This window comes from Malania oleifera, chromosome 7, assembly GCF_029873635.1.
Source record: "Malania oleifera isolate guangnan ecotype guangnan chromosome 7, ASM2987363v1, whole genome shotgun sequence".
Lineage (NCBI taxonomy): Eukaryota > Viridiplantae > Streptophyta > Magnoliopsida > Santalales > Ximeniaceae > Malania > Malania oleifera.
This window is the reverse complement of record NC_080423.1, coordinates 100,218,755-100,227,521: the sequence shown is the minus strand read 5'-3', so window position 1 is coordinate 100,227,521 and position 8,767 is coordinate 100,218,755.

Genomic DNA, 8,767 nt, shown 5'->3' with positions numbered 1-8,767 from the left:
ACTCGTTTGTATCCTCGGGGTGTATTAAATTATGTGGGGCTGAAACACGACTATTAGATGTTGAATTGCTGGTATCTACACCGATTAGGTCAGTAGTAAGGTGTAATAGGGTGCTCCGAAGTTGTCCAGTTGATATTCAAGGGAAGGCTTTGTCTGCCGATTTGATAGTACTGAACATGCACGGGTTTGATGTTATATTTGGCATGAATTTGCTAGCAACTAATTTTGCCAGCATAGACTGCCGTGCACGAGAAGTGATATTTAGATCTCCGGGGGAAGCAGAATTTAAGTTCGTAGGGTCGCAAGTACAATCCCCGCCTCAACTAGTTTCAGCTATTCAGGCCAATAGATTATTACTGAGTGGGTGTCAGGGGTTTGTGGCTGTGGTGAAAAAGATGTCAGAAAATGAATTGAAACTTGCTAGCACGCCTATAGTAAAGGAGTTTACAGATGTTTTCCCAAATGAGTTACCACGCTTGCCACCCAATCGAGAGGTGGATTTTTCCATAGATCTACTTCCAGGTACATCGCCTATTTCCAAAGTACCTTATCGAATGGTGCCAGTAGAGTTAACAGAATTAAAAAATCAGTTGCAAGATCTGCTTGATAAGGGCTTCATACGACCCAGTGTATCTCTGTAGGGAGCTCCGGTGTTATTCGTGAAGAAGAAAGACGGGACTATGAGGATGTGTATAGACTACAGGGAAATTAATAAAGTAACAATCAAGAACAAGTATCCTCTACCCCATATTGACGATTTGTTTGACCAGCTCCAGGGTACAAGGGTGTATTCGAAGATTAACCTCAGATCCGGCTACCATCAGGTAAAGGTGAAAGCAGAAGACATCTCAAAGACGGCCTTCAGGACCCGGTACGGGCATTACGAGTTTCTCGTTATGCCATTTGGATTGACGAATGCTCCTGCGGTATTTATGGACTTGATGAACAGAGTCTTCCACCGAACCTAGACCAGTTTGTTGTTGTTTTTCTTGATGATGTACTGGTCTATTCGAGGAGCTATGGGGAGCATGAGACGCACCTGAGGCAGGTTTTGTAGACACTTCAGGAAAAAAAGTTGTACGCCAAGTTCAGTAAATGTGAATTTTGGCTGGAGAAGGTCGTGTTCTTGGGGCATGTTATATCTGGAGACGGTATTTCTGTGGATCCCAACAAGATTGAGGCAGTAGTGAATTGGGCTAGACCGAGAAATGTCCAGGAGATTAGGAGTTTCTTGGGGCTAGCTGGCTATTATCATCGTTTCGTTGATGGATTCTCAACTTTGTTAGGACCCTTGACACGACTGATGAGGAAGAATGTCAAATTTGAGTGAGATGACAGCTGTGAGCAGAGTTTGCAGGAGCTGAAGTAGAGGTTAGTCACAGCACTAGTATTAGTTATCCCATCTGGGGATGAGGGGTATGTCATTTACAGTGATGTGTCCTTGAAGGGACTTGGCTGTGTATTGATGCAGCATGGCAGGGTGGTGGCATATGCGTCTAGACAGTTGAAAGAATATGAAAAGAACTACCCTACACATGATCTTAAATTGGCTGCAGTGGTACACGTGTTGAAAATTTAGAGGCATTACCTGTAGGGCGAGCAGTGTGAGATTTTCTCTGACCACAAGAGCTTAAAGTATTTCTTCACACAAAAGAAACTGAATATGAGGCAGAAAAGGTGGTTGGAGCTGATTAAGGATTTTGATTGTACCATCAGTTATCACCCAGGGAAAGCGAACATGGTAGCTGATGCGTTGAGCAGGAAATCCAGAGAGCCAGTGTTGGCGGCTATAGGGATCCAACATCCGATCATGATGGATCTGGAGAGACTCGGCATAGAGTTAGTAGAGAGTGATCTCCCAGTATGTATTGCCAGCCTAGTGGTACAGCCTACTCTGTAAGAAATAATTAAAGCCGCTCAAAAGGAAGATCCAGTATTAGCAGAGGTGATATGGAGAGTGCAGATGGGTCAAGGGGAGGATTTCAGTGTTGCAAATGACGAAACTTTGCGGTTCGGTTCCAGATTATACGTTCCTGCCGATACTGAGATCAGGAAGACTATTTTAGAAGAAGTTCACAGATCTTTGTATACCGTTCATCCTCGTAGTACGAAGATGTATAGAGACTTGCGTGAAACATTCTGGTGGAGTGGCATGAAGAGAGAAATCGCCAAGTATGTAGCCTAGTGTTTGACGTGCCAACAGGTAAAGGCTGAGCATCAGAGGTCGGTAGGGCAGTTGTAGTCGATGGATTTTGTGTCAGGACTACCGACGACATTACATGGCTAGAATGCCATCTGGGTGATTGTTGACCGTTTGACTAAGACCGCTCACTTTATATCTATCAAGATCAACTACTCCCTCAACTGTTTAGCGGAGATTTACATTTAAGAGTAGTACATTCTCATGGGGTGCCAGTATCGATTGTTTTGGATAGAGACCCGTGATTTACATCACTATTTTGGAAGAGTTTGTAGGAGGCTCTGGAGTCTTAGTTATCGTTTAGTACGACATTCCATCCTCAATCAGACGGGTAGACTGAGAGGACGATACAGATATTAGAGAACATGCTCAGAGCGTGTGTACTAGACTTTGGGGGTAGTTGGACTCAGCTTATGCCGCTGATAGAGTTCGCGTATAATAACAGTTATCAGTTTAGCATTAGCATGGCACCATTTGAGGCTCTATACAGTAGGAGATGTCGTTCTCCTTTGTTTTGGGATGAAGTGGGTGAGCGGCGAGTTGTGGGGCCAGAGCTTGTGTAGCAAGCGCGTGATAAGGTTCGGCTTATCAGAGACAGGGTTAGTGCAGCTCAGAGCCGACAGAAAAGTTATGTTGACCATCGCCGCAGGAATTTAGAGTTTGATGTGGGTGATCACGTATTTTTGAAGATAGCTCCAATGAAAGGGGTTATGCGCTTTGGGAAGAAGGGTAAACTTAGTTTTAGGTTTATCGGTCTATTTAAGATTCTAGATAAAGTGGGACCGGTAGCTTATAGGCTAGCTTTACCTTCGGTGTTGTCCAGGATCCATGACGTATTCCATGTGACTATGTTGAGAAAATACGTTCCAGATCCTTCTCATATCATTAGTTATGATGAGTTGGAGCTTAGTGATTCACTGGGATATGAGGAGGTACCAATTACAGATTCTGGATAGGAAGGTACAGGAGCTACATAATAAGAAAATTCCTCAGGTAAAGGTTTTGTGGAGGAATCATGCGGTAGAAGAGGCTTCTTGGGAATCCGAGGAGCAGATGAGATAGAGATATCCACATCTATTCCAAGAAAGTTGATAGGATAAAATGCAAGTAGTTAGGTAGTTTCTTTTGCAGGTACATGTAATGGTTTAATTAGTGTAGTATTTTAGTTTTGGGAGAATGATTTTCTTTTGTATATGCAATCTTCCAAGACTCGAAATGTAACCACGGTATTCTTCTGCCATAAGTGAGGGTAGGTAATAAAATGAGTAGACCATTTTTCTTAGTTAAATCATGGCGAGTCACGGGAACAGTAAGTTTCGAGGTTCGTGTAAAGACCCAAAAAAAAAAAAAGATTAAAATAATTAGAATAATAATAATAATAATAATAATAATAATAAATAAAATAATAAATGAACAGATAAAAAGAAATAATAAAAATGTATATGAGATAAAATGAAATTAGATTAATTATAAATTAGTTAATTAATTGAATATTATTTAATGAATTAATAAATTAATTAAACGTTATTTACATGAATTAATTAAGTAAATTATAAGGATATGGTATATATATATGGTTAAAGTAATAAGTATATATATATAGATGGAATTAGATGAATTGGATTTCAATTTGAAATCCAATTCTTCTCCAGATTCACGCCCCCCCTCTATAAATCCATTTCCTGCGCCTCTCTATTCAGAGCTCATCCAACCACCTTCATCTCCTCCTCTCTTTCTCTCTCAATTTCTCGACAGATTTGTAGCGGATCGAAAAACGGAAGGTGCCGTTGAATTCCTGGTTTTGCTGCCGACATTTCTACTGGAGCAGATTGGTCGTGGGAACGACTTAGGCACTGCTCCTGGGGAAAGGTATTATTTTCCCATTTTCTCAATTTTGCTTTAAATCTGCTGTTAAATCGGTGAACGGGTACCACCACGTGGTCCTAGTCGTCGTCGTCGTCATTTTTACGTAGGTAATTTTTCAATTGGGATTTTCTAGGCCCTACTCCAAAGCGAGAGTGGGATTTGAAAAATTTGGCAAATTAGATAAATATGCAGGTATAACTGTAAATTTAAAATTATGACTTTAGAAAATATTTAAATAGTATGTTATTTAGAAATAATTTTAATGAAATTAAGATTTTTGAATCAGGGCTCGGGTAAGCGCCGCGGGTGTAATTTTGGGCCCCGCAAGCTTAATTTAGAAAATTAAGTGGGAATGTTAAATATTAGTTTAAATGTTAAATTGAAGTGCGTGGAGCCTAGGGAAGGCTAGATGGGTAGTATTTTGGGGAAATAAATTAATTAATTTAGAAAATTTGGTAATTTGGTTATATTTAAGGATATATTTAATTATTTAGAATTTATGGGCCTAGAAATTATTTAAATAATATTTTATTCAGGAATAATTTATTGGAACTAGGAATTTATTTTCAGGATCCGGGTGAACGCCACAGGCATCTTTTCAGGGTCCCTGTTGGCGTAGTTCAAGAAACAAGGTAAGGGAGAAATTTATATATTAAATCAGGTTTTTCATGAATTAAAAAAAAAAACATGTGTTATTTATGTATATATGTTTTTATGTGGGTTTAAAATGTCAGCCATGAAATTTATGTTTTCTGAGCCTAGGATTGTCGATATAGTTATGTATGTGTGAAAGTAAACAAACAAAAGTGAAAGGAATTTTCTAAGGAATTATGTAAGAAATGAAGTGTATTTTGAGCATGTAAATGTTAAATGTGGGTTGACTTATTTTATGAGAAATATGTATGAATTTTATTGCTAAATGGTGTGGCATGAGAATCTGTGCAAATTATATGTTAAATGTATGAGATGCAGGCTAAGTAAGTAAAACAATGAGAATAAAATATGATATGGACAACGTTGCCTATGTTTGTTAAATGCAACCATGTAAACGTAAGACAGTTGAAAGAGAGCCATGTTAGCAGATCTAGCACACTTCTATGTAGACTAACTGATGACAGCTAAAAGGAGCTGTGTTAGCAGATTTAGCACGTTTCTACGTAGACTAACTGATGATGGCTAAAGACCAGCTGTAGTGCGAAGTAATAAAATGAAATGTTATGCAATGAAATGACTGATGAAATGGCAATGAAATGAAATGACAAAGGCAAATGATATAAATGGAAAAAAGTCACTTAAAGTGAAACGAAATGCAAAGTTAAGTTATGAACAGGAATGAATGTGCATGAATGTATAATGACAGAACAGAATGATGTATTATGATAATAGAAGTATGTATGTATGTAGAACATGTTATGATTGGGCGAGGCACACTCTTCGCCTGAGGGCTTGCTGAGTAAGGCGAGTGCACTAGTAGCTTCAGATGTGGTAGTAGCTGCATAACACACTAGGGCAGAGGGAACCTACTTGTATGGGCGGGTAGTATTCCCTATCCTTAGGGCCTTTGCTGGTAAACTATTGTTGAACTGTGTGAGTACGAGATTAATCTACCACTTGAGGGCTTACTGAGTAAGGTGAGTGCTCTGATATGTTTTAATTATGACCTTAGGGTTACCTAAGTATTAGAGCAGAGGGGTGCTACTTGTATGGGCGGGTAATCACCCCTATCCTTGGGTAATCTCGTGGGTTAAATATTTGCATGTAATTGTTTAGGTTCAGAAAACAATTTCAATATTATATGATGATTTGCAAATGAAATAAAAATGATATCTATCTATCTCATGTTGGCCACACGCTGTTTTAATATGTATATTTCTTCCCTTACTGAGATGTGTCTCACCCGAATATGATTATTTCTTTTTCAGGATATCCTCGAGGTCGAGCTTAGGGAGCTCGAGGGTATTTAGCATTTTGAGGGACTTAAAGAGAAAGGGTATATTTTCAAAACACTTTGGGAGAATGTAAATATTTATGTTTTAAGTTTTTTATGTTTTAAACCTGTTGAGAACAGGATGGTTGTGGAAATACTGAAATGCTTTTGGAGATGTATGTATATATGGGAATGCAGGTGTTGGATGGATACTTTGGATTATAAATAGAAATTAGTAAACTCTGGTATTGTGTTATATGGAGATTTTATTTATGTTTTCCGCTGCGTATGTTATGTTAATTATGGATTATCAAGGATTTTATCCAGTATAACGCGCCAGACCCAGGTTTAAGGGTTCGGGGCGTTACAACGAAATTCTTTTAAGGGGGGAGGAATGTAGTAATCGAGAAAAAATAATTTTTTTTAAAATAATAATAATAAAATAATAAAATAAAATTAATTAATTAAATTAACAAGTAAAATGAATAGTATGATAAGGAAAAATATATATATATATATATATATATATAAGTAAGTTATTATGATATATATGTAATATATATAAGTTAAAGGTATATATATATATATATATATAGTGTACAAGCTTCTTCAAGAAGTTTTGCTTTAATTAGCAAGTTAATATGATATTAATATATATATATATATATATATATATATTTATATAATTGTGCAAGCTTCTCTAGGAAGTTTGCTTTGATTTTGGTGTGTTCTCTCTCTCTCTCCTACGACTCTCTCTCTCTCTCTTTGATTCCAAGCTAGTTTTACGCCGGATCGACAAACCGAAACCACCACGACGCTCCTGGTAAAGTTCTCTACAAATCTGCCGGAGCGGATCGTTGGAGAAAGTAATTTGGAAATCATCCATAAGTTGAGATAAGACTTTTTAAGCCAAATTTGAAGTTGTGACAACTGAGAAAAGTGTTATACGCGTTGAAATATTAAAGTTTAATACTGGAAGTTTTTGTTTCCAGGGGTGTTGATTAGGAACGTTGGGAATCATCCCTAAGTTGAGGTAAGACTTTTTAAACCAAATTTGACTTTGTGGCTGTTATAGAAAATGTTGTATGTACGAAAATACTGAAATTTAATACTGGGAATTTTTGGTTTCAAGGTATTGGTCAGGAAATCTTACGGGGGTTAGACTAGATTGTTTTGAGGGCTTTCTCAATAGTCAGGTAAGGGGATAAACTAAACTAGTTTTGTTTTGAAAAAATGCATGTATATATATGTAGCATATGGTTTTAGGAAAATGATTTATATTTGGAAAATATTGTTTAAATGATGATATGTTGAATACGTGGAAAATTTGTTCAGTGTGACATGAGTATAAAAATGTTGTGAAATACTGTTTTCTGAGAATGGGGATGATATGAATTTCTATGATGAAAAACTGGCGTACTAGTCGAGATATTTATATATATATATATGTGATTTGCTGGTGTACGGGCCGTGCTATGTGGATATGTCTGCCGGCGTATGGGCCGTGCTATGTGGATATGTTTGCCGACGTACGGGCCGTGTTATGTGGATGAGATTTGCCAGCGTACGGGCTGTGCTATGTGATTTGCCAGCGCACGGGCCGAGCTATGTGATTTGCCAGTATACAGATTGTGCTATGTGATTTGCCGGCGTACGGGCCGAACTATGATAAAATGTGAAACATCGGTGTACGAGCCGATGATTTTCATGATATATGTATATGTGAAAAATGATATGAATGATTTGATAATTAATGATATGAGTTATCCATGTATCACGATTTTAGTATATGTATATGATATTAGAACCTGGTTGGCTTGGTCTAGGCTAATACTTGCACGGTACCATTGCTATGTGTCTATGGTCTTCATAATCATGATATTTGTGTTAGCGCCGATGTACGGAGTGGTGTGAGATTGGATGGTCGATGTGGTTTATAAGAAGTGTGCTGATAGCCCCTGGTGTACGGACCAAGTCTGGCAGACCCATCGGACCTACAGACTACTGTTTGACTTGGCAATGGTCAGTCAACCATTGTCAGTTCCCACCTTCGGGCCACACAATCCAGTCATGTGGGGGTAATACATGACAACAGCCAGCTAACCTACCAGGATTGTTTTATGTTATTATTATGATATGAGATTAGATATGCTTATGAAATGCAGTATGTTCTGCCATATTTTGATATACATATGTTTTCCCAGATTTGATAAACAGTACTGAATATGATATGTATGGTATATGTAGAATACGGTATACTCATGTTGTTACACACTAATATTAGTTTATTTCCCTTACTGAGAGGTGTCTCACTCCTAAATCTTATTAACTTTTCAGGAACCCCAGATAAGAGAGTGGGACAAGCCCCATTGAACTAGTGTTGTGTATCTGCCCTTTTGAAAGGTATGTTTTGTAGGGACGGTTAGATTTTTGGGGAAATGTCCCTAGGTCTTATTTTTGAGACGTATATATGGAAATACGGTGGTTATAGTGGCTCTGGTATTTGTTGTAAAGTGATGGATGTTTTGTATTTACAATATTGTGAATATATATATTTCCTACTGCTTAGGCTTCCGATTGTGTTTTGATGTATCCCTGGTACCCACGGGTCCAGGTGGATGGTGACCTGCGAAGTTAGAATATGAGATATGTGATATTAATGTTGATTTAAATAAAATAAAAAATAAAATAAAATAAAATAAAAATATGTGAAAAATGAGCAGGTCATGACAGTTTTCGTTATGGGCAGCGAGGTTGAATTTAAAATTTGAATA